The sequence below is a fragment of the Macaca mulatta genome, chromosome 16, assembly GCF_049350105.2.
Source record: "Macaca mulatta isolate MMU2019108-1 chromosome 16, T2T-MMU8v2.0, whole genome shotgun sequence".
NCBI lineage: Eukaryota > Metazoa > Chordata > Mammalia > Primates > Cercopithecidae > Macaca > Macaca mulatta.
The window spans coordinates 38633394-38661343 of NC_133421.1; the positions used below are offsets into that span (position 1 = coordinate 38633394).

General features: G+C 38.6%; 1 protein-coding gene and 1 long non-coding RNA gene across 10 annotated transcripts in view; both read right to left on the reverse strand.

The window, feature by feature from the left end:
• LOC144335415 (uncharacterized) overlaps nucleotides 1-2299 on the reverse strand; it is a 32368-nt gene extending 30069 nt beyond the window's left edge. Inside the window, exon 1 of the long non-coding RNA XR_013406269.1 lies at nucleotides 1746-2299. This is a non-coding gene — a long non-coding RNA (uncharacterized LOC144335415). The remainder of the gene's footprint in view (nucleotides 1-1745) is intronic.
• SSH2 (slingshot protein phosphatase 2) overlaps nucleotides 1-27950 on the reverse strand; it is a 306298-nt gene that overhangs the window by 265464 nt on the left and 12884 nt on the right. The gene's annotated exons all lie outside the window — the stretch shown is intronic.

Sequence of the window (27950 nt, forward strand, 5' to 3'; positions counted from 1 at the left end):
GACTGATGATGTGATAGAAGATAACCCATTTTCTGGGGAGAAATTCAAACCCGCTGCAGAAAGTTGCATAAGTAACAAGGGGCTGAATGTTAATCACCAATTATAGTGCTCCTTCAACCTCTATTACACAGTTCTGAAGACACTTTACCAAGAGTATATAGTATCTTTAAGCACTAAAGCTGGACAGGACCTTAGAGATTAAAGATTTTTTTCTCGGCCGGGCGCGGTGGCTCAAGCCTGTAATCCCAGCACTTTGGGAGGCCGAGGCGGGTGGATCACGAGGTCAGGAGATCGAGACTATCCTGGCTAACATGGTGAAACCCCGTCTCTACTAAAAATACAAAAAACTAGCCGAGCGTGGTGGCGGGCGCCTGTAGTCTCAGCTACTTGGGAGGCTGAGGCGGGAGAATGGCGTGAACCCGGGAGGCGGAGCTTGCAGTGAGCCGAGATCACGCCACTGCACTCCAGCCTGGGAGACACAGCGAGACTCTGTCTCAAAAAAAAAAAAAAAAAAAAAAAAAGATTTTTTTCTCAGATAAGAAAACCAGGACTAGAAAGAAGAAAAGATTAACCAGAGCCAGAGTTAAGTGGTAGCAAAGCCAGATGAATGGCTCTCTTATCGAGCCAATGTAATTTCTTCAACATCATGCAGCTTATACTACTTTGGGGCCACCTATTTTACTTAATTATATCCCTATAGAGGATATTTTGTTAACAACTTAATACCTGAGATCAGTAGTAGTGTTATAAAAGCAAGCTATTAGCATAGAATACAATAAAAAAAAATCTTGGAGCAGGCATAGAAATTTTTGTACATCTTAGATATTGTAATTATGAAATTATTTAGTGAGGATTAATAGAGGATAAACTTGAGATTTAGTAAGAATAAACAAAAACAAAACAGAGCACTTCAGGTGTATTTCCTAGGTCCTATTTCCTAGACCCATCAAAAATGACATGGAATTCAAGATTGGAGTTTAAGACAAGAAGGGTAAGGCAGGCCAATTTTTGGTATGTGCTTTTAAGACAAGGGGCTCTGAAGTCAGATTGCCTGGATTCTAATCCTGTCCTACCCCTTATCTGTGCCTCAATTTCCTCATCTGTAAAATGAGGATGGTAATAGTACACATCTTAAGAGGGTGGTTGTCAGGACTGAATCAGATCGTATTGATAAAGAGCTCAGAATAGTGCCTAGCACAGAGTAAGCCAATGTTGGTTGTTCTTATTTCTTTCTCTTTAAAGAGAAGAAACCTAGTCATCATAGTAGAATATACATAGTAGAGCGAACAGACCTACTTTTAAATGGTCTTCTGCAGTTCAGATTAGGGAATGCCATTACTAAATATTAATTTTAGAAAATAAATGATTTCAGCTTCTTTTAATGTAATTTAATGTGAAGAAAACATTTCTTTATCTTTTATAAAAACTAAGATGACCTTACAGAACACAATATAGGTTTTACAGATTAGTATATGTGAAGATTATGAAAGAAACTATGCTGAGGCCAGGTGTGGTGACTAAACTGCAATCCCAGCACTTTGGGAGGCCAATACAGGAGGATCACTTAAGCCCAGGAATTCGAGACCAGCCTGGGCAATGTAGTGAGATCTCATTTCTACAAAAAAATTTAAAAGTTAGCCAGGCATAGTGGTGCATGCCTATAGTCCCAGCTACTCGGGAGACTGAGGCACGAGAATTACTTGAGCCCAGAAGGTTGAGGCTGCAGTGAGCCATAGTCATGCCACTGCGTTCCAGCCTGACCGACAAGAGTAAGACCCTGTCCCGTCTACCCTACCCCCAGAAAGAAACTGTGCTGAACCAGAGACGGCACTTGACTCTACCATGGAAACTAACAGATAGTGGTGAGAAAAAGCCTAAAATCACAAAGCCTAAGACTGGGGAATCTTTATGGTTCCATGGGATGGCTGGAAGGAGATTTGGAGAGAATCAGGCATTTTATTTCTTTCCCACTGAAATCCCAAGAAAGCAGAGTTGGAGAAAGCAGAGTTGGAGTTTTATATATGAGACTTAGTGCCATAGCATGGACAGCTTGGAAACTCGACAACTCTCTGGGATGGAATCCATGTAAGTGCAAAGCAAAAATCTAGTAATTGTTATAGACCAAATATTTTGATGGTTTATATTTCTACAGAATTAACAGCAACCTTAACCATACAAACAGTAGAAAAAGTCAGTATAAAGAAAGTGACAGCCAGGTGCAGTGGCTCATGCCTGTAATCCCAGCACTTTGAGAGTCTGAGGTGGGAGGATCACTTTAGGCCAGGAGTCTGAGACCAGCCTGGGTAACATGGCAAAATCACATCTCTACAAAAAACGTAAAAAAAAAGAAAAAAGAAAAAAGCCAGGCATGGTGGCACATTCCTGTAGACCCAGCTACTCAGGAGGCTGAGGTAGGAGGATCATTTGAGCTCAGGAGGTTGAGGCTGCAGTAAGCCATGACAGTGCCACTTCACTCCAGCCTAGGTGACAGAGTGAGACCCTGTCTCAAAAAAAAAAAAAAAAAAAAAAAGAGACAGAGAGACTACTATGTTTCTAATTTAAAATAAAATTAAAGGCATTGTATATAAAATTTGAGTTTAGTTTTCTAAAAAAAAAAAAATGGTGCTGAGACACCTGCAAAGCCACATGCAAACAAATACCATATACAAAAATTTACTCAAAATGGATCAAAGGCCTAAATGTAAGAGAAAAACCATAAAACTTTCAGAAGAGTCTGGGCATGGTGGCTCACACCTGTAATCCCAGCACTTTGGGAGGCCAAGGCAGGTGGATCACTTGAGGTCAGGAGTTCGAAACCAGCCTGGCCAACATGGTAAAACCCCGGCTCTACTAAAATACAAAAATTCGCTGGGCATGGTGGCACATGCCTGTAATCCTAGCTACTTGGGAGGCTGAGGCAGAAGAATTGCTTGAACCTGGGAGGCAGAGGTTGCAGTGAGCTGAGATCGTGCCACTGCACTCCAGCCTGGGTGACAGAGAGAGACTGTCTCAAAAGAAACAGACAAAAAACCAAAAAACTCTCAGAAGAAAACGGGTAAATCTTCATGATGTAGGATTTGCCAAAGAATTCTTAGATATGACACCAAAAGCATGAACAACAACAACAAAAATAGGTACACTGAACTTCATCAAATTTAAAACTTTCGTGCTTCAGAGTACACCATAAAGAAAGAAAAAAGACAACCCACAGAATGGGATAAAATATTTGCAAATTACTTATCTGACATGGGACTTGTATCTGGAATACACAAAGAACTCTTACAACTCAATAATAAAAAGACAAACAGTCCAATTTAAAAATGAGCAAAGGCCAGCCTGGGCAACACAGTGAGGCCCCATCTCTACCAAAAAAAAACAAAAACAAAAACAAAAACAAAACAGCCAGGTATGAGATCAGACACCAAGACTGGGGCAGGAGGATGGCTTGAGCCCAGGAGTGTGAGGCTGCAGTGAGCTATGACTGTTTCACTACACTCCAGCCTAGGCAACAGAGCAAGACCCCAGTCTCTAAAAAATTTTTAAATTACAAAAATAAAACACAGGCAAAAGATCTGAATAGATATTTCTCATGTGAGGAAGTGGCCAGTGAGCACATGAAAAGATGTTCAACATCACTAACCATTAGGAAAATGCAAACCCACACTGCAATGAGATAATACTTCATATTCACAAGAATGGCTAGAATCTGAAGTCAGGTAACAACAAGTATTGATCAGGATGTGGAGTAATCAGAGCCCTCATACACTGCTGGTGGGAATGTAAAATGGTACAGCTGCTGTGGAAAACCATCTGGCAGTTCATGAGTTAAAAAGAGTTATCATATGCTCTAGCAATCCCTCTCCTAGGTATATGCCCAAGAGAAATGAAAACACATGTCCATACAGAAACTTGTACACAGATGTGTACAGCATCATTCATAATAGCCAAAAGACAGAAACAACTTAAATGTCATCAATGGATGAAAGGATAAAACACTATTATTATTTGGCCATAAAAAGGAATGAAGTGCTAACACAGGCTATGGCATGGATAAGCCTTGAAAACATTATGCTAACTGAAAGAAGCCAGTCACAAAGACAACATATGATCCCATTCATAGGCAAGTCCAGAATAGGGAATTTATAGAGACAGAGATTAGTGTTTGCTTAGGATTGGGCGGGGGGTTAGGTGGGATAGAGTGGTCATAGATAAAGAGGTTTCTTTCTCAGGTGATGAAAATTTTCAAAAACTGTGGTGTTGGGTGCATATATCTGTGAATATACCAAAACTAATGTATTAACTGTATAGTATTTGAATTATATTTCACTAAAGCTGTTTACTCTGTCACCAGGCTGGAATGCAGTGGCACGATCTTGGCTCACTGCAACCTCTGCCTCCCATGTTCAAGCAATTTTCCTGCCTCAGCCTCCCGAGTAGCTGGGACTATAGGCACGTGCCACTACGCCCAGCCAATTTTTGTATTTTTAGTAGAGACGGGTTTTCATCATGTTGGCCAGGATGGTCTTGATCTCTTGACCTTGTGATCCGACTGCCTCAGCCTCCCAAAGTGCTGGGATTACAGGCATGAGCCACCACACCCAGCCTGTGAGAAGCACCTGGACACACACTCCTCTGATTTGGATTTTAACCATGGACACTTTAGCTACAGTCAGTGTAAGGACCAGCCTGGATCAGGCCTAATCACAGACTGGATTCCCTGCACCAGTACTTTTCATATGTTAGTGCTTAACAGAATCACCCAAGAGCCTGTTAAAAACACACACAGTCCTGACTATCTCAAGAAAGACTGAGTGGGGCAGAGATGAAACCCACAAATCTGCTCTGCTTAAGTCCCCACATGAATCTAGTGCAGATGGTTAGCAACCACATTTACTACAAATATTTCTCTGCACTGTTATCTAGACAAAACCCATCAGATTTAGCCTTCACTTCTAAATAAATTCTTTTTTTTTTTTTCAAAGTAACAGAAGAAGCAACAAAGGCACAGGTTTATTGAAACAAAAGTACACTCCACAGTGAAAGCAGGCTCAAGCAAGCAGCTCGAGAGCCCTAAATAAATTCTAAATTCTAAAATGTTGAATATTATGTGCTAGTAACAGAAAAAGAAAACAAAATAGGCTTCAAACTTCTGACATGTGAAGAGCAGACCAAATGTAACTGCAGAATGTCCAGACTTCTCATTTGACCAAAAGGACTATTCAATTATAGACAAAAGAAACATAATTAGCTAAAAAACTACAGAGCAGAACTGCATCATTATACAGTGACCCACTATAAATCAAAAGGTCTCAGTACAGACCACACCATGATTACCTGGTACCACTAAGAATATTTAATCTTGCACAATTTTATGGTTATAAGTCAGAACCTTATGTTCTGACTAGCCCATTAACTTTCCAGATTCTAGTTAAAACCCATCTACAAACTGAAGAGATTTTGTATAAACAATATATAGCTGAAGATATCTACTACTAAGAGGCTTTATAAAATTAGGAAAATGGCTTTTAGAATTTAAAAAAGTGCACAAATGAAGTAATAGCAGACTTTCTTTTTTTCTTTTCTTTTTTTTTTTTTTTTTAAAGAGATAAGGTCTTGTTCTGTTACCCAGGTTGGCCTTGACCTCCTTGGGCTCAAGTGATTCTCCTGCCTTATAGTCTCCCAAGTAGCTGGGGACTATAGACATGTGCCACAGCATTTGGCTAATAGCAAACATTTTAAATAGTAAACACATATAAATTAAAAACATCTGAAAGTTTCCAAAGCAGCCCCCACCCCCACCTCACCTATTAAAGGAATTCTAAGTACAGAAAAGATGCCCCAAAGTTTATAAACTGCTTCCCTGGTATGGATGAGGGTGTTGCTCTTTAGACCTTCAGGTTATTTACTCTTAATTCCTGAAAAGCCTGGTTTTCTAGTTGGAAGCAGATAGGAAGCAGCAAAGTAAAAGTAAAGAGCTGCTAGAGGAAGGCACAACGACAGTAGGGAATGTCAACAGCCACCACTGTGACAATGAAGAGGAAGATTCAGTAAAGCTACACAAAGTAGACCCAAGTTGGTCTGAAGGTTGTGGGTCACTGTTAAGTTCATTAACATTGTCTCGACCATGACTGACTAGCTTAAAATTTTTTTTTGTAAATTAAAATAAAATAAAAAGTAGACCCAAACACAAAAACAAAAAACAATCCTACTAGGAAAAGAAGTTCCTAAAGGCATTTCTGTACTAGAGCTCAGTGCAATACTATCCAGCCTTCCAAATCAATCTCTCTCTCTGTCCTCTGGAACCTCTCTCCTCCCATTTCTTCCAGGATCTTGCTCCATGAATCATTCCCTCTTCCCGTACCCTTTTCTTTCCTAATGATCCCTTCCTTCTCCTCAGCAGAAAAATATTCTCAAATCTCTTCCAAATAACCCAAAAGAGCCCTTCTCTCACCCTAAATTTCCCTCTAGCTACTTCTTTCCTTGATACAAGGTTTTAAAAGAACAGTCTCTACTTGCTACCTTCCTTTCCTCACCACTCATTTACCTTCTAACCTGCTGCAACTGATCTTCTGACCACCCACTCCACCAAAGCTTTGGTGTATTTTGAATTTATGGTGAAATACAAAAGTTACTAGTATCCTAATTGCCAAAGTCAAATGACTTTCTACTCTTCCTTCTCTTGACCTCCCCAATACATCTGACCCAACAGTGCACACTTCCTTCCTGAAACTCCCTCTTTGCTTAGTCTGTGATGCCACACTCACCTGAATTTCATCCTAACTAGAGTACCTAGTCCTGGAATGTTAATGGAATTTAGGCAAAAAAAAAAAAAGGGGGGGGGGTGGGGGAGAATTGCTATGATCTGAATGCATCCCCCCAAAATTCATATGCTGAAACTTAATCACCAACATGATAGTATTAAGAGGTGGGGCCTTCAGGAAGTGAGTAAGTCATGAGGACAGAGCCCTCATGAATGGAATTAATGACCTTATATAAGAAGTGCCATAAAACTGTTCACCCCTTTTCCCCTTTTGCTATATGAGGAGGCCGCATTTGCTCCTTCTACATAAGGATGCAGCAAGAAGGCTTTCACCATACACCAAATCTGCTGGCACCTTGTCTTGGACTTCCCAGCCTCCAGAACTGTGAGAAATAAAATTTCTATTATTTATAAATTACCCTTTCTGTGGTATTTTGTTATAGTAGCAGGAATGAGACTATGACAAGGGTACGTGATCAAATAGTTTTGGGAAATGTGGTATTAAAGTTAAGTATTTTCATTTACTACAGATTTTCTCAGATCTTTAACATACTGAGGTATATTGTGACTCTACAAGATGAGGTTCTCCAATGTTTTCCCAAATTTCTTGACTACAGAACTCTTCCATGCCTTTTAAAGAATTATTTTACATAACAAATTGAGTTGGGAAACACAGTTTGGGTTAACATTGCTCTTGATGTTCTTTTTCAGTCTTATTTGCAGGATTTTCCTTCATTAGCCTCCCAAATGTTCCATTCCCCAACAGTCCTTCTTTAGGCCTCTCTCATCTCACACCTTAGCCACCTTTTCGTTCTCCACTTGTCTCATGCTACGTTCTCCATAAGTGATCTCATTCATATCCTCATGGCTTCAATACAGCTTTAGAGCCTATAAGTTTCTCTGCCACTTACTAACTGTGTAAGCTTGGATCTTGGTTTCCTAATTTATAAAATAATAACAACTCGTAAGTACTAAATGACATATACAAAGTTTCTGCCACAGTACCTGACATATTTAAGCAAAGGCTCAATAAATGGTCACTATCATTTTTTCTTTCTCTAGCCTAGATCTCCTTGCTGAGTAACACATGTATGTATACAGCTTGGGACTTTCCTTTGCTTTTTTTATATATAGTCATCTCTTGGTATCCACAGGGGATTGATTCCAGGACCCCTACAGATACCAAAATCCACAGATGCCCAAGTCCCTGTTATAACATGGCATAGTATTTGCATATAAGCTATGCGCATGCTCCTATACACTTTAAATCATCTCTAGATGACTTCGACGTAAATACTATGTAAATAGCTGTTACACTTTTAAAATTTGTATTATTTGTATTATGGTATTGTTATTTTTATTGGAGTTTTCCCAAATAGTTTCAATCCACAACTGGTTGAAACTGCAGATGCAGAACTTCCAGCTACAAAGGACTATTTACCTCAAACTCAAGATGTTCACCACCCACTTCCACCACTTAAACTGGCCCCAGTATTCTTTATCTCAGGGTATGGAACCACTATCTACCCAGATGCCTAAATCTGGAACACTGAAGCCATATTCTAGACCCTTCCTTCTCAGTTACCATCCTTTCCCCTTCCCCCAATTAAGTAATTAAGTACATCTAGCTCTGCCCCCACCCCCCCATATAGCTTCAGATGTGCAAATCTGATCATACTTAAATTCTTCAATATTCCTCATGGTTTTCAAGACAAAATTCAAACTGGTATCAAATAAGGCTCTTCATGATCTAGCCTTTTTAGTCTCATCTCCCATCATGCCCCTTCTCTGACATATACTCTCCACTCCAACCACATAAAATCATATGTATTTCTACAAATGGCTATGCTTTAATGTTTTCATACATTCTATTTATATATAGATGTATTTTATACATTCTATTTTATTTACAGCTCAAATGTATAAAATACATTATAAAATGTATTATATAAAATTATTATATATAAAATATATATACACCAAACATTTTGGTATCTTAAATATTGCATAGCTTATATGTAAATACTATGCCATGTTATAACACAGACTTGGGCATCTGTAGATTTTGGTATTTTATAAAATATATTTTATTTTAAATGTATTTTGGTATTTTATAAAATACATTATAAAATATATTTTATACATTCTTCTATCTATATGGTCCATTCAATCCCATTCCCATCCACTTTATTGCTGGCTAGTTCCCACTGGTCTTTTTCATGAGTTTAATTACATGATATTCTAATCCTATCCTTTAAATTTTCTATGTATCATATGTAAAATGCAGCCTATACATTTAAATATTAATTCTCAACCTATTTAATATTACAAAACACAAGCAATTCATCCAATATGCTTAGGTAAAATTATCAACTCCACAATTGTCTTATTTTAGTAATGAGTAAGTCTGTAATTAAATGAAATTAACAGTTCTTCACTGACATCTATTTATTACCTATTTATCATATTCCAGACACTAAGGGGTTAAAAAAATGAACAAGAAAGGTTCCTGACCTCAATCTAATGGGACAGGGTGACAAAAATACTAATGTAATGCTATAAAGATATATATATATGTGTGTATGTATATATTTATATAATTTCTATGAGAACAAAGAGGAATAAATAATTCACTTAAGTAGTTACAAAAGAATTAGAACAAACTCTAAATAAAATGTTTTCTCTCTAAGATGAAATTTTTTACTTAAGAGTTAGATTAGGATAAAACTCAATCACTATCAAGATAAATTCCTGTTTCTAAACAAGTGACAAGTTGTATTTCTCTGTTGCAAAGCCTCACAGTATAACAGGATGTGGGCATACCTAAATTTTAAGTAAAAATTCTAAGTAGTCAAAAAGGCAAACATTAGAATATTCAGGAAAATCCAGCAATATATGCTCATGAATACAATATAGGTTTGTTGAGTCTAACCATCCCATTTCACAGACGTTCTCTGACCTCTGATTAACAAGAAATGGTTCCTCCTCTAAACTGCTAAAAGAGAATGAACTTTAATCTTACTAATATGTCTCAGTGTGTTGAGGCTCCTTCCTTCCTTCCCCTCTCTCTTCCTCCCTCTCTCCTTCCTTCCTTTTCTTTCTTTCTCCCTTCCTTCCTCCTTTCCTTCCTTCCTTCCTTGTTAAAAGAGTGTCTTTCTGTGTCACCTAGGCTGGAATGCAATGGCATGTGATCATAGCTCAATGCAGCTTCGAACTCCTGGGCTCAAATGATCCTCTCACCTCAGCCTCTCAAGTAGCTAAGACTATAGGCACATGCCACCATGCCTGGCTAATTTTTAATTTTTTTTTTTTGTAGAGACAGAGTCTCCTATCTCTTGCCCAGGCTGGTCTTGAACTCCTGGCCTCACGGGATCCTCCTACCTTGGCCTTCCAAAGTGTTGGGACTACAGGCGTAAACCACCCTGTCTGGCCATGGGCTCTCTTTTTTTATAGCAGCTTGACCTATTCCTTAACTAATAAGGCAGAAATGGCAATGAATGTATACTACTTTCTGAAAGATATGATACATGAAACTTAAAAATTAATTTCCAGAATTCACATTTGATATGCTGTAAGGTCTCTACTCAACTGCAAAGTAAAATACAAGCTCATATAGATGCATAAAAGCAAGCTTTGTTATGAGTGTGTCATAACCACTTTAAAACAGCAACCCCTTGAATGTTCACCTTAGATTGTTTTCTAGAATCCTCATCACTGTGGTAGCCATATGCCCTAGTCTGCCCATCCTAGTTAACACTTGTTGCACAGTGAAATGATCACTAGCATTCCTTTTATTCCATTATTATCCTGGTTTGAATAGCAAATTATAAGTTCACCCTATCTATCATCTACTTTCTGTTGCCCTTAAAAAAAAAAACCCTCAATAATTTGTCTTTTCATTCTGGAGGTCAGTTTCTATCATTTATCTTTAATACCTTTAGGAAAAAAGGTATCCAGTTTTAACTACTCAGTCTCTGAGAATAAGCGGTTAAAAATACTCTTCAATTTTACTATTAATATGCCTCTTCGCCCCTCCCTTACCCCCATATTTGCTGTGAAAGAACACTCTTGCCTTCTTTAGCCCAGAAATTTTTTAAAAAGGAGATCGTAGAGGCATCTAGGAGAAGTAGGAAAAATGGACAAATTCTATATTAATTTTCCATGGTGAATACTTTTTGAGACTATCTCAAGGTAAAAGCAGAGAATTCAATTTAAGTTATAAAATCATAAACTGTCCAGGCACAGTGGCTCACACCTGTAATATGAACACTTTGGGAAGCCGAGGTGGGTAGATCACTTGAGGTCAGGAATTCAAGACCAGCTTGGCCACCATGGTGAAAACCTGACTCTACTAAAAATACAAAAATTAGCTGGGCATGGTGGCAGGTGCCTGTAGTCCCAGCTACCCAGGAGGCTGAAGCAGGAAAATTGCCTGAGCACAGGAAGTAGAGGCTGCAGCGAGCCAAGATGGTGCCACTGCATTTCAGCCTGGGCAAAGAGCAAAATTCTGTCTCAACTTAAAAAAATATATATATATATATTTATTTATATATTAAAAAAATATATTTTAAACATATTTTTAAAATATATTTAAAATATATATTTAATATATATTTATATGTACACATATATATTAAAATATATATAAATTAAAAATAAACTAATATTTCTTTTTTAACCAACACAACAGAATATGTATTTTTAAATGAGTTCTCTTCAAATAGTCATTTTGAGAAGTTGTATGATATACCACAACTTGAAGCATTTTCAGAATATCTGCTTGGAAACTGTGTTTAAGCCAGTGCATGATTTACAAAAAAAAAAAAAAAAAAAAAAGTCATTTCACTAACTTACAGATAAGCCTATTTTTACTGCCTTTCCTTTACTAAAATTATTAATTTTGTGAATAATTCTCCATGGCCGAGAGCTCCTTCTCTGTTCTGCATCTCCCTGATAAATCCCTTAGTCTTTTGATGTGCCATCTGCCCCAGTGTTATGTATCAACCATTCCGCTACAGTTCTGAAAGCAGGAACTGATTATTCTACTCTTTTTCCCCTAGGGGCTGAAATATGAAAGACACTCAATTAAGATGTTTGGGATTGATTAATTAATATTCACCGAATATGGGTACAAGTTATTTTTGGCTATTTCCAAAAATCAAATTCACCTTCAAAGGAAGATTTGCTACCTTTGGAAATATTTAAAAGAACTGAAGACAATGCCAGAAAAAGGAGCTCCAAAGATGCCAAACAAATGTTGCATCATTTGCATAAATACATTGTCCAACATACACCCTCCTGAGACTGAACCAGGAAGAAAATGAATCCCTGAATAGACCAATAACGAGTTCTGAAATTAAGGCAGTAATAAATAGCCTACCAACTAAAAAAAAGCCCAGGACCAGATGGATTCGCAGCTGAATTCTACCAGAGGTACAAAGAAGAGCTGATACCATTCCTACTGAAACTATTCCAAAAAATTGAAAAGGAAGGACTCCTTCTTAACTCATTCTATGAGGCCAGCATCATTCTGATGACTAAACCTGGCAGAGATACAACAAAAAAAGAAAACTTCAGGCCAACATCCTTGATGAACATCGATGCAGAAATCCTCAATAAAATACTGGCAAACTGAATCCAGCAGCACATCAAAAAGCTTATCCACCATGATCAAGTTGGCCTCATCCCTGGGATGCAAGGTTGGTTCAACATATGTGAATCAGTAAACGCGACTCATCACATAAACAGAACTAAAGACAAAAACCACATGATTTTCTCAATGGATGAAGAAAAGGCCTTTGATAAAATTCAAAATCCCTTCATGTTAAAAACTCTCAATAAACTAGGTATTGAAGCAACATACCTCAAAATAATAAGAGCCATATATGAGAAATCCACAGCCAATATCATACTGAATGGGCAAAAGCTGGAAGCATTCCACTTGAAAACTGGCACAAGACAGGAATGCCTTCTCTCACCACTCCTATTCAACATAGTATTGGAAGTTCTGGCCAAGGCAATCAGGCAAGAGAAAGAAATAACAGGTATTCAGATAGGAAGACAGGAAGTCAAATTACTTTTGTTTACAGATGACATGATCATATGTCTAGAAAACTCCATTGTCTCAGCCCAAAAGCTTCTTAAGTTGATAAGCAACTTCAGCAAAGTCTCAGGATACAAAATTAATGTGCAAAAATCGCTAGCATTCCTATACACCAACAACAGGCAAGCAGGGCTAAATCATGAATGAACTCCAATTCACAATTGCTACAAAAAGAATAAAATGCCTAGAAATACAGCTAACAAGGGAAGTGAAGGACCTCTTCAAGAAGAACTACAAACCACTGCTCAAAGAAATCAGAGAGAATAGAAACAAATGGAAAAACATTCCATGCTGATAGATAGGAAGAAACAATATCGTTAAAATGGCCATATTACATAAAGTAATTAATAGATTCAATGCTACTCCCACTAAACTACCATTGACATTCTTCATAGAATTAGAAAATCTATTTTAAAATTTATATGGAACCAAAAACGAGCCTGAATAGCCAAGACAATCCCAAGCAAAAAGAACAAAGCTGAGGCATTATACCACCCAACTTCAAACTATACTACAAGGCTACAGTAACCAAAACAGCACAACACTGGTACAAGAACAGACACATAGATCAATGGAACAGAATAGAGAACTCAGATATAAGACCACACACCCAGGATTGATGGTGGCAACTGCTCCAGTCAGCCTGCCATTACTTGCCCAGCAGGGAGGTGTGGCTGGGGCTGCATGCTCCAAGAAGTAAGCAGGAACCCTGCTTCCTGGGTGAGGCTGCAGCCACCCAAGTTGTAGCTGTAGAATTGAGCCTCCTTGTGCTTTTGGGGAGCTGGGAGGAGGCAGGAGCCACCGCTCCTCAACCCGGATGTGCCTGCCCCTGCTGCCTGGCTTCTCCCTGCTGTCCACAACTGCTCAGATCTCGGAGTAAAGTCAGGAGAGCCTGAGTGTCACTGAACAGCAGTGGGAGGCAGACACAGTTCCAGGTGGAAGGGGGCGGGTCCCTGGTAAGGTCCCTCCCTCAGGCCAGGGAGGGCCTGTGGGCTGGGGGCTGGGCTGCCAGTCCCACGGACCAGAGTGGAAACTGGTGCCTTTTCCAGGACTGCCCATGGGCCAATCTGCTGCACTTCCTCACTTCTGAGGCCCATAAAAGCCCTGGGCTCAGCCAGAGCTGAGCAGACAACCGAACCGGATGACCAGCTGTAGAGAGGAGCTACCCTCTCTGCTGAGAGCTGAACACTCAATGGATGACCTGCCTGCCTACAGAGGGGAGCTACCCACTGCGGGTCTCCTCTGAGCAGTTCTAACACTAAATAAAGTTCCTCTTCATCTTCTTCACCCTTCACCTCATTCTATCTCATTCTTCCTGGATGGACAAGAACTCAGGCAAAGGCACCACTGGCCACAGAGGTTTCCGAAAATTGACACCCCAAAGATCCTGTAACACAACCATCTGAACTTAACCTGACAAAAACAAGCAATGAGGAAAGGACTTCCTATTTAATAAACGGTGCTGGAAGAACTGGCTAGGCATATGCAGAAAACTGAAATTGGACCCCTTCCTTACACCACATGCAAAAATTAACTCAAGATAGATTAAAGACTTATATGTAAAACCCAAAAGTATAAAAACCCTAGAAGAAAATCTAGGCAATACCATTCAGGACATAGGCATGGGCAAAAATTTCATGACAAAAACACCAAAAGCAAGTGCAACACAAGCAAAAACTGACAAATGGGATCTGACTAAAGTGCTTCTGTGCACCAAAATAAACTATAATCAGAGTGAACAGACAACTCATAAAATGGGAGAACATTTTTGCAATCTATCCATCTGATAAAGGTTAATATCCAGAGTCTACAAGAAACTTAAATTTAAAAGAAAAAACACAAACAATCCCATTTAAAAAGTGGGCAAAGGACATAAAAAGACAATTCTCAAAAGATGACATACATGTGGCCAATAAACATATGAAAAAAAGCTCAACATAACTCATTGTTAAAGAAATGCAAATCAAAACCACAATGAGAAACCATCTCATGCCAGTCAGAATGCTATTATTAAAAAGTCAAAAAACAGATGCTGGTGAAGTTGTGAAGAAAAAGGAACATTTTTACACTGTTGGTGGGAGTGTAAATTAGTTCAACCATTGTGGAAGACAGTGTGGCAATTCCTCAAAGACCTAGAGGCAGAAATAAAATTTAACCCAGCAATCCCATTACTAGGTATATACCCAGAGGAATATAAGTCATTCTATTATAAAGATACAAGCACACGTATGTTGACTGCAGTACTATTCACACTAGTGAAGACATGGAATCCATCTAAATACCCATCATTGAAAGACAGGATAAAGAAAATGTGGTACATACGTACCATAGAATACTATGCAGTCATAAAAAGGAATGAGATCATGTCTTTTGCAGGGACGTGGATGGAGTTGGAAGCCATTATCTTCAGCAAAGTCACGCAGGAACAGAAAACAAAAGACTGCATGTTCTCACTTATAAGTGGGAGCCGAGTGATGAGAACACGTGAATACATGGTGCGGAACAATACATAATGGGGCCTATTGGGAGTGGGGTGGGGAGAGGGAGAACATCAGGAAGAATAGCTAATGTATGCTGGGCTTAATACCTAGGTGATAGGATGATCTGTGTGGCAAACCATCATGGTACATGTTTACCTATGTAACAAACTTGCACATTCCTGCACATGTATCCCTGAACTTAAAAGTTGAAGAAAACAAAAAAATACATTGTCTATTTTCCTTAGGCACTAGAGAACAGTCTTTCGAATATATAAGCTCTGTTATGTTTGTTAAAAGAATCTGTCTTATTGCCCCATGGCCTAGAGCTCCTTAACTGAAATCTTCCAAATAAAGAAAGAAAAAACTCAGTCCAGAGCCAAACTGGCTACTCGTCATCAATATCTGGCCTTAAAAGTGTTCTTACTTTTAAAGACTCTCTAATTCTTCTCTCCCAGATAAAACTGCCAATCAATCAGCGGCAAAATGCATCAACCCTGACAAACTTTTTTTTTTTTTTTTTTTTTGAGACAGGATCTCACTCTGTCACTCAGGATCTGGGTTTCAGTGGCGTGATCATGGCTCACTGCAGCCTTGACCTCCTGGGCTCAAGCAATTCTCTCACCTCAGCCTCATGAGTAGCTGGGACTATGGGCATGTGCCACAACCCTGGCTGTTTTATTTTTTGTAGAGATGGGGGGTCTCACTATGTTGCCCAGGCTAGTCTTGAACTCCTGACCTCAAGTGATCTTCCCACCATGGCATCCCAAAGTGCTGGGATTTTGGGTGAGCCACTGTGCCCAACGCTGATAAAACCTTAATTGCTTTATAATCCTTTCCCTAAATTTTTCACTAAATGTTTCCCCAAGGCCAGGTAATCCATCTGTAATGATAGTACTTTGGGAGGCTAAGGTGGAAGGATTGCTTGAGTCCAAGAGTTCAAAACCAGCCTGGGCAACATAATGATAACCCATCTCTCCAAAAAAAAAAAAAAAAAACTAAAAAATAAATTAGCCAGGTATGGTGGTAGTCCTGCTACTCAGGAGGCTGATGCAGGAGGATCACTTGGGCCCAGGAGATCAAGACTGCAGTATACAGTGAGCCATGATTGTGCCATTGCACTCCAGCCTGTGCAACAGAGAGAGACCCTGTCTCTTAAAGAAGAGTTTCTCTGACGCAGTGGCTCATGCCACTGTAATCCCAGAACATTGGGAGGCTGAGGCGGGTGGATCACTTGAGGTCAGGAGTTCCAGACCAGCCTGGGCAACATGGTGAAACCCCGTCTCTATTAAAATACAAAATTAGCTGGGCATGGTGATGCACGCCTGTAATTCCAGCTACTCAGGAGGCTGAGGCAGGAGAATTGCTTGAACCTGGGAGGCGGAGGTTGCAGTGAGCTATCACACAACTGCACTCCAGCTTGGGCGACAGAGCAAGACTCTGTCTGAAAAAAAAAAAAAAATTGGCTGGGCGCAGTGGCTCACGCCTGTAATCCCAGAACTTTGGGAGGCCAAGGCAGGTGGATCACCAGGTCAGGAGATTGAGACCATCCTGGCTAACACAGTGAAACCCCGTCTCTACTAAAAATACAAAGAATTAGCTGGGCGTGGTGGCAGGCGCCTGTAGTCCCAGCTACTCAGGAGGCTGAGGCAGAAGAATGGTGTGAACCTGGGAGGCGGAGCTTGCAGTGAGCCAAGATTGTGCCACTGCACTCCAGCCTGGGCGACAGAGCGAGACTCCATCTCAAAGAAAAAAAAAAATTTTTTTTTCACCAAATCTTAGCTTTAAAGGATTTATTATTAAAAACTATACCCTACTGTAAAAATAGCTTGAGTTTAAGTTTTAATATGACTTCTCTTATAGGAAATTAGAAAAATCTCTAAATATATTTAACTAGGAGAATAAATTTCTATGTATCTTTCCAATTAACTAGACCTGTCCCCCTTTTTACTAATAAGCAATATTTCCAGGTATCATGGTAATGCTTGTATAGCTGTAAAAATGCCAAAATCAAATTTCCATGAGACCTAGTTCTATAACCACAGTAAGATTAAAAAAAAAAATAAGGCTCAGTAGCTGAACTTAATTAACTTTAAATGAATAAATCATCCAATCACAGATGAATGAGTGTCAAGGGACAGTAGAAGAAAAATAATCACAGGTAAGGGAGATTACATGACATTTAAAGACTTTAAAAAGTATAAGCTAATTATAACTCAGACGTTATAAATGCCATACCTTAAATTCCCATGATCACATAGTAGTGAAATTTAGCTGTTCTTACTATTAAGACTGTCATGGAACCAGGCTGTACACACAGATTCTTAGGAATTCTCAAATGTAAGAGTTAAATTATATGAAAAAGTTACCAGTATTTGTTATTTCCAGTGCTTACACTGAGCAAAAAAACCAACCTATCACATCACTACGAGTCACCTTAAAAAAAGATTTTCCTCCTTTGTTAGAAACAAGACAGTCTTATACCAAGCAATAAGTGATGAGGTACGACTTTACTTTCAGTAAAGTCAGCACCTGACAGCAGTTGAATAAAAGCATATTACTGTTCTTAGAGTTTTATTCTATCACTATTGTTGTTGTTATTCTTGTTGTTGTTGTTATTATTTTTAGAAATGGGGTCTCACTCTGTCACCTAGGGTGGAGTGCACTGGCATGATGACAGCTAACTGCAGCCTCAATCTCTTGGAGTCAAGTAATCCTCCTGCTTCAGTCTCCCAAGTAGCTGGGACTACAGGTGTGTGCCACCACAATTGGTTACTTTTTTTATTTTTTGTAGAGACAAAGTCTTGCTATTTGCCCAGGCTGGTTTCAAACCTCCTGGCCTGAAGCAATCCTCCTCCCACCTTAGACTCCTAAAGTGCTGGGATTACAGGCTTGAGCCACCATGCCCAGCTCACTGTTATTCTTACTTTTAAATGTTGGATCCTCAAGAAAAATGTCCAAAAGGTGCACCCCTGCCCATTGTAACCTGTAAAATAAACATTTCCTTTAAGAAAAGGAAGGCCCTATTTGTCTTCCTGTATGGCAGTGCTGGAGATGCCTAGGCGATATTTATGCCTTACTCTACATATGATTCATTAACTTGAGCACTACAGTCTGACCCAAGCGACTGAATTCCCAAAATAACAAATACACGTTATTCAGAGAGTAAATGTACAAAGATTATATCATTATATACACAATACTTTTTGTCAATAGTATAAGACCTTGTTAGACATATGTGTCAACACTATAAAACAGATCATTTGTAACTGTCTATGGTTGCATAAGCTTTGGATGAAAATGGTTAACATCCTTGATGAACGACTCCCAGATGAATTTTATCATTAAGGCTTCCTGACATCTTGCATTCTAGTTAATACCACTTTGTCTTTTGAAATCTTTACATTATCAACTTTAAGTATTTTTTTTGCTTTTGAAATCAAAATATTCATTTGTGTGAATGATATACTTCACAATTCAAACTGAAAAAAAATTTTGCATATTTGTTTGGCATTATGTTAATTTTGGCCCATAAATTTGGAAGCAGTTATGTTAGCATTTTCCCTTGAAATACAATTGATAATTCTATATCCTTATCTCTAAAATAGTGACATTATTCCCTTGGCCATATTCATCTCTTACAAATCTTGGCAGATGTGGCAGAAAAAAAATCATCATTGGTCCATGCTGTTGAGCCCTGGACAACCTCCATTTCTTCATCCTCAAATATCACATGGTGCACCTACGGTAACAGTAACAGTTACCATTGATTGAAGGCTTAAAAGGGCTAGTTTCTATGCTAAGCTGAGTATGCGCTGGGTAGAAAATAAATATGAATAAAAATACAAGTTATATTTTAGTGCACATGATCTTACCTGCCATTCCACTCAACAAGTGTAGGTAACAAAGTAAGCATGAGATGGAAGAAACTGTGTCCCCTCAGACAGTCTCAGTTACAGAGTTGTATGCCCAAAACCATTTACTTTGTTCTTCGTGAGGGATTTAAGAGATTTTTTTTAGGATAATTTTTACTATATTTGATTTTTGCCCTATAGGCTCACTTTAGAATCCTAAGGTGGGACTTCACTGTATCACACTTGGCCCTCATAAAGACTACGTGAAGTAGTATACAACTATAAGCCCCATTCTACAGAGAAGGAAACACCAAGAGAGGTTATGCAACTTGCTTGGCAGAGACAGGATTCCAAATTAGGTTGTTCTGATTCCAAAACCTCTGCACTTAATTACTATGGCATATTGCAATGTTATATATCAATTTTCCAGATAAGGAATGGGAGGCTCAGAAAGATTAAGCAAACTTACCCCCAAAAAACACTGCTAACAAGTCTCTATACCAGGACTTAAACTCAAGCTTTCTAATTTCAAGTTCCTTGGTGATATAATGAAATGACTGATAGAAGCTAGGAATCAGTAGTAGAGTACTGAAATGGAAGGAAAATATATTGTTTACAGTGTTTACACATTGGTGACTCACTAGCTAAGTCTGGGCCTCAGATATGTTCTGTTTAGCCTTGAAGATATAGTTATTTAAATCTGCATTAGTTGTTATACAAAGTTTGACAATAGCTATTCCAAACATTCTTCTCCCTTGCCGTCATTCAATGATTAAAATGGAAAGTCATATACTTGCTTTCCCAGGCTCTACTGCAACTAGAGCAGGCCATGTAACCTAGCTCTGGCAGGAGACTTAAAGAGAAATCTACTGGGAATGGGCAGTTGGTTTCCGGGAAAATTTTTGCTTCCTAATGAATGGTACAGCCATTGCTGGCACTGTACCTTTTACCCCTTTCTGCAACAAATATGGATGTACTGCCAGAGCTACAATAGCCATCTTTTATGTGCAAAAAAGCATAAAGATGGGAATCAAATACACTATTAATGGCAAAACAGAAAGATATAAACAACTTAGATCTTTATGGTACTGCTGAGCTGCTAAGTTAGTCCTGGACTATATGTATCTTCAAACTACTTGTTAGATAAATCATAAATATTCCTATGGTTTAAATTTGGTCTTCTGTTACTTACAGTCAAAATAATTTCCAGCCAATTCAGTTGCCAATATTTAAAAATCAGAGGATTTCAGACAGGCAGAGTGGCTCACACCTGTAATTCCAGCACTTTGAGAGTCCGAGGTAGGAGAACTGCTTCAAGCCAGGAGTTTGAGACCAGCCTGGACAATACAGTGAGACCCCATCTCTACAAAAACTAAGAAAAAATAGCTGGGTATGATGGTATGCACCTATAGTCCTAACTACTCAGGAGGCTGAGGTGGGCAGATTGCTTGAGCCCAGGAGTTCAAAGGCTATAGTGAGCTACAACCTTACCACTACACCCCAGCCTGGGAGACAGAGTGAGATCCTGTCTCTAAAGTCCACTCCCCACCACCAAAAAAAAAAAAAAAAAAAAAAAAAAAATCAAAAGATTCCATATAATCTGCTAATTACTAATGTTTCTTGAGATATAAGACTTTTCTGGCAACACTGGGTCTATACAGAGTCACACTGGCAGCCTCTGAAGATAGAGCTCATAGTCTCCTACTTATCACAGATCCTATTTGGCCAGCTTCACTAATGTAGGTCATCTGCCAAATCTTGTAGCCACACTTAAATGTACAACTTCCTGTATCTCAATCTAAGTCTGGTCTAGAACCCAAGTGGCCATCTGAACACCTACCATTAAAAAAAAAAAATCTCCAGCCAGGCACAGAGGCCTGTAATCCCAGCACTTTGGGAGGCTGAGGCGGATGAATCACCTAAGGTCAGGGGTTCGAGACCAGCCTGGCCAACATGGTGAAAACCATCTCTACTAAAAATACAAAAATTAGCCGGGTGTGGTGGCGCACATCTGTATTCCCAGCCACTTGGGAGGCTGAGGCACGAGAATTGCTTGAACCTGGGAGGTGGAGGTTGCAGTGAGCCAAGATAACGCCACTGCACTTCAGCCTGGGTGACAAAGCAAGATTCTGTCTCAAAAAAAAAAAAAAAAAAAAAACTCCAATTTCTACTAAAGATGTAGTAAAGGGCTTTTACACTAGCAAAAGCTCTCCTGAAACTGCCCAAAAGATAAGCTATTCTGACCTTTATTCTTGGAGCCAAACTTTGGCAATTATTTAACAGTAAAATGGGCAATTAAAGTAGTCAATTTTCCAGTTATGAAATTCTGTGAACTACTAGGAAGTAATATTTATGAATAAATTCCAAGATTCCAATAATAATCAAGAGTCCAAGAAGTTTCCTGTATTTCTTTCTTTCATTTTTTTTTTTTTCTGAGATGGAGTTTCACTCTTATTGTCCAGGCTGGAGTATAACAGCACAATCTCAGCTCACCGAAACCTCCGCCTCCTGGGTTCAAGTGATTCTCCTGCCTCAGTCTCCCGAGTAGCTGGGATTACAGGCAAGTGTCAACACGCTGGACTAATTTTGTATTTTTAGTAGAGACGGGGTTTCTCCATGTTGGTCAGGCTGGTCTTGAACTTCCGACCTCAGGTGATCCGCCTGCCTTGGCCTCCCAAAGTGCTGGAATTACAGGCGTGAGCCACCACTCCCAGCCAGCTTCCAGTATTTCTTACATAGAAGTGGCAAGGCAATATAAAACCACAGCATCTAAAAGCCCCCAAGCAAGAAAGTAAGGTTGTCATTTGGTAGTCTCAGTAGCAAAGTAAGCTGGTACCACCACTGCACAGTCCTAGTGAAGGATTTAGGATTCTTGTATCCAAAGCTATCCAGCCAGACCTTACAAGTCACAGGTGAGGTGATGTTTTGAGACATTTCAAGGAGACTGTCATTTAGGATAGTTAAACAATACAGACTTTCACTACAAGCAGTTTCAAGAAATGACACGCCTATCTCAACTGCCAAAAGACTATTTCTGGCCAAGTGTGGTGGCTCAAACCTGTAATCCCAATACTTTAGGAGTACAAGGCAGGAGAACTGCTTAAGCCAGGAGTTTGATGCCAACCTGGGCAACACAGCCAGACCATGTCTCTACAAAAAATAAAAAAGGTAGCCAGGTGTGGTGGTACGCACCTGTAGTCCCAGCTACTTGGCAGGCTGAGGTGGTAGGATGGTTTGAGCCCAGGGGGTTGAGGTGAGCTATGATCATACCACTGCACTCCAGCCTGGGTGACAGAGAGACACCCTGTCTGAAAAAAATAAAAATAAAAAACAAACAAAAAACCCCAAAGAGCATTTCCTGTCAGTTCTTCAGACAAACATTAATAATTTAAATGAAGAGCCAATTATTTTAAAAATCACTCAACTGTGCCCAATGAGCATTAAATGAGGATGCAAATGTCCAATGCAAAAGTCCATTGCATCTCTATCTAAAAAGAATTTTAATAGCTTTAATGGTAGCTGCAGATAACAACAAACAACAGTTCTATCTTCAAATATACTTCATTACACATGACTTCATTACCATTACCAAGATGGCCATGCCAATTTCAATCCAAGGTGTACTATATACAACTTGTCATAAAATAACATATGAGAGAAATATATATTTGACACAATTCCATAAAGACTGAAATATGTCACCTATAATAAATATGCATCAGAAGCAAAGTTATCATAATTTTTAAAAAATTAGGTACTGTATATAATATTGTTCAGAAAGCAACAAATTAAATCTACTAAACATTAGCAATCACTAGCAGTCACTGAACTCTCACTATGCGATAGTATCAGACATTGTGCTAAGCATTCATCTAGTTCTTGCAAGAAAGCCAACAATAATCCTATAAGATATGTATTAGAATTATCTGTACTTTACAGATAAAGAAACTGAGGCTTAGAAAAGTTAATTTGTACAAAGTCACACACCTAATAAGTGTTACAGCTGGATTTTTAACTCCAGAATCTAGCATAAGAACCTACAGCCAACTTAACCACTATGATAGAACGCAGCCTATTTCCTGGAGAACAAGTACTTAAGACATACAAGCATTCTTAATTTGGCCAGAGTGGGAAACTGTCCTTTTGGGTCTGGATTTGGCAGGGTAGAAAAGCATACTGATGACCAGTGTATAAAATACTTTATTCTTCAAACTAATGTAATCAAGAAAAATTCAGCAGCATTAAAAAAGAAAACAACCTCCATTATATCAACTCACTGTCATATTGCCTATGGATCCTGAAGAAATTCTGCTCTCTGTGTCCAAAATGGTATTTCAGAAAGTCAGTAATAAATCAAGTGTAGTAGGCAAAAAGCAAAATAAGGAAAGATAACTTTTCTAATTTTAGGGGTTAAGAAATAACAATGCTACAAGGCATTTTCTCAACTATTGACCCCTTGAAATAGCATTTTGTATACTCAAATAATTTCCAAAGGCAACTGTCTAGTCAGTAATTTTTTTCCTTTGTCTGAATTTGCAGCCATATATAATCTAATTCAGTAAGGTTTCACTTTGGTTATAGCAACCATTTTACTATCTATATGTATCCCACAATATCATATTGTATACCTTAAATATATATAATAAAATTCATTTTTTAGAAAAAAGGTTTCACTTTGGAGTCAATACAACTATTGCACAAAGTTCTCTAATTTCTAATTAGAGAATCACTATTATGGTTATTTCGGAAATGTGAGCCACAAGTAAAATACAGAATAAAAAAGTACAAATGGGAGACTTCCGTGTAACATCAGAACAAACAAACAGTAAAAACAAAGAACCTCAACCATTCAATTTTCTAAATCACATGTTCAAAATAAGGCAACTCACTTTAAAGAGTAGGCTATACCAGCAGCTTAAATCACATAAAGTCTTATACACGGTAGTAACTCACACGTGTTTGCCAATGAATGCAATCTAATAAAGTGAGAAAAAAAAATCTATGAAAAAAAGGTTTAAGCTGAGATCTGTTAAAACAGCCTTCTTCAAAGTGTCTTGAATTACCCAAAAGGACACCTAGAAACAAACCAAAGACGACCAACGTCTCTAACTTTCAGCAGACTGATACCCTGAACAGGCTGATCAATACAGAAGTCCAAATCATCTTTGTGCCTTGAAACGTTTTCATTTTTAAGCCACAACTGCAATTTTCTATCAGACAGTTTCAAGAATATAAGAATACTTCTCGTGTGTGTGTGTATGTGTGTTTTGTTTATTTGTTTGTTTGTTTTTTGTAGAGATGGAGTCCCGCTACGTTGCCCAGGCTGGTCTGAACTCCTGGGCTCAAGTGATCCTCCCACCTTGGCTTCCCAAAGTGCTGGGATTACAGGTGTGAGCCACCATACCCAGCCTCCTGATTTTTTTTTTTTTTTTTAAATAAAATAACCTTGGCCGGGCACGGTGGCTCATACCCGTAATCCTAGCACTCTGGGAGACCGAGGCAGGCGGATCACCTGAGGTCGGGAGTTTGAGACCAGCCTGACCAACATGAAGAAACCCTGTCTCTACTAAAAATACAAAATTAGTCAGGCACGGTGGCGCATGCCTGTAATCCCAGCTACTCAGGAGGCTGAGGCAGGAGAACCGCTTGAACCCGGGAGGTGGAGATTGCGGTGAGCCAAGATTGCGCCATTGCACTCCAGCCTGGGCAACAAGAGCGAACCTGTCTCAAAAAAAAAAAAGAAAAAAAAAAAAAAAAAAGGCCGGGCGCAGAGGCTCACGCCTATAATCCCAGCACTTTGGGAGGCCAAGGTGGGCGGATCATGAGGTCAGGAGATTGAGACAATCCTGGCTAACACGGTGAAACCCCGTCTCTATTAAAAATACAAAAAATTAGCGGGCGTGGTGGAGGGCGCCTGTAGTCCCAGCTACTCGGGAGGTTGAGGCAGGAGAATGGCGGGCACCCGGGAGGCAGAGATTGCAGTGAACCGAGATCATGCCACTGCACTCCAGCCTGGGACAGAGCGAGGCTCCGTCTCAAAAAAAAAAAAAAAAAAAAAAAAAAAAGATTACCTTAATTTTTAAAAATCCTATAGATTAAAATCACACAAAATAGTGCTTAAATGAAAATGTCCTAAAAATATTTTATTTCTCCTAAAAGCCTTAGATTTAATTTTCAAGATTCTGTATCACACAAAATGTTTAGTAGGCAAGTATGGAAGGAGTTCCTGGATTTTTCAATTGCACCTTGCCTAACCAGACTTCCTTTACAGTCAATACAGTTTCCTTTAAAGTTTAATAGAAAACCATGGAATCAGCATAAAAATGCTCAGAGTTGTGAAAGTTTCAGTTTGTATAGACAGATTAAGAAGACAAATCAGCATATCATGTTCACAGAAAACTCAGTGTCATTTTTTTCAGTACTCAAAAAAGAAATAGGTTGTTTCTGTTTTTTGATAGGATTCAATAAAAACTGTAAACTAAAAGCAACCAAAGCCTGAACCAAAGATCTCTTGTTATATCATATGTGAGTTCATTCACATGTTCTCCTATTGTTGCTTCAGACACTTATAGAAAAAGCACATTCACTTGCTTTGGAAATGCATCTAAGAGCAGCATTCAATTTCAACTGCCAACTGCTCGTAATAGCCGGATTAGACAGATCATTCTTCTCACCTATTGTTTCCCTTTACAAGGATATATTTAAAGCCATGAATACACTCAGTGTCTTTGGATCTCCATATTTTAAAAAAATAAATGGCAATTACTATTTTGCCACATGATTTATAGTCTCAATCACTAAAAATACCAACACATTAATTATATGATTTGACTATACAAACTAAGATGACCACTTGCAACAATCTGTCCTACTATATAGAAAAACATTCAACAGATTAATATGCTGCTAAGCATAGCCTATTAAATGAATAAACTTTCAAGGGAAGAAGAATTTTAAAGATTACAGTTGGATTAATCTTTCTGTATGGTGCTCCAGGGTCATCACAAAATCAAACACAAAAGACTTTGCTGTGGAAATTGGCAACTAAAACAAAGATTCTCTAATTAAAAAAAAAAAAATGAAGCCATTATGAAATAACAAAAATGTAAAAAGTAATAAAGAGAAACTAAACTCTGAAATAGGTTATCCATGTGAACTACATTGTCATAAAGCAAATAACTTCACCACCCAAATTTGTTATAATGAAAAAATTGCTTAATAACCAAATAGCAAGCCTAAATCACCATCATTATAAAAATGACTAATACTTTGTGAATACATGTATATTTGGTGCCAGGCATGGTGCTAATGCATTCCCTGGCTTACCGCTTACAATATTTTTGTGAAAGAAGTACCATATTGCCCCTATTTTACAGGTGGGCAAACCAAAGCATAGAGTGGTTAAGTGACTTGTCTAAGTCTAGTAAATTATAAACTCAGGGTTCAGATTTAAGCAGACAGTTTTCCAGACCCTGCACTGCCACTGTATCATGTTGTTAAAGGTTTTTGTTTTTTGTTTTTTTCTTTTCTTTTTTCTTTTTTTTTAAGAGAGAGTCTTGCTCTGTCACCCAGGCTGGAGTGCAGTGGCGTGACTCACTGCAACCTTGGCCTCCCAGGCTCAAGTGATACTTGTGCCTCAGCCTCCAGAGTAGCTGGGATAACAGGCGTGCACCACCCTGCCCAGGTAATGTTATAGGTATTTTTGAGGGCCTAAGGAGAGAAATAAAAATACTTTTAGGGCTTCTCCACCCTCATAAGGCTTATTTATGTTAGGATAACTGGCAGATAACATTTTTATTCTAAATCACAATCACTTTATCAAACCCCAAAGAATCAATGAGCTTCCTTAATAGATTAAGATAATGTGTTACAAGATGCTAACACGTGGTTTATCCTAATACTTGCCTGAGACATGCTTAATATTGTAATTATGAAGAAAGGGCTATCTCAAATTCCTACTATTTCTATTTGTGTCTGATACAACAATAGGAGAATCACTGCTCCAATCAGCAAGTTGCATGGAGGTGTCTTCTTTAACTTCAATAAATATAATTTCTTACATTTCCTGATCTGTCTGTAGCAGGGGAAAAAAAAAAGTGTTTGTCAGGTTTTTTCCTTTTTCTTTAAGTGAGGAAAAGTACAGAGGTGGGAGAGCAAGAATAGGTGAGGGGCAAAGTAATACCTACAAACACACACTTTCCAAACATAGAAGTTTCAAATCTGACTGCCATGTCTTAGATAACAGTATCTTATAATAATCACTCAGTAGAAAAAAAAAAACTGGCTTCTAATTATAAATGAAACTGAAAGGAACTAATATCTAGAAGGAAAAAATTTATCTCATTTTGCTAACTGCAAAGATATTTTGCTCCTCCATCTTTTCTAATTTAGTTTTTTCCAAATTCCCTGACCATTATCCCCTTTGGAACTGATGTTTTCTTCACATGTACACATTTGGTTTGTGCCTTTCCTACCGCTCACTACTACCGCTCACTATACGAGGTAATTATAAATGCTTAGTTTATAGCTGCCTTCCTCACCAGACTTGTAAATCTGAACGCAAAGGTAATGCTTTATATTATCCCTCAGTGCTTTCTCAGGCTCTCAACAAACTTCTGCTGAACTGCCTTAGTATCAAGTACTAAGGCAGGAGCAGCAAAATGACACAAATTGCAATGATTCAAACTGTCGCAGGGCAAACGTAAAAGTAAATGATTAAAAAAGAGAATAAATCCCATCCTGGCTAACATGGTGAA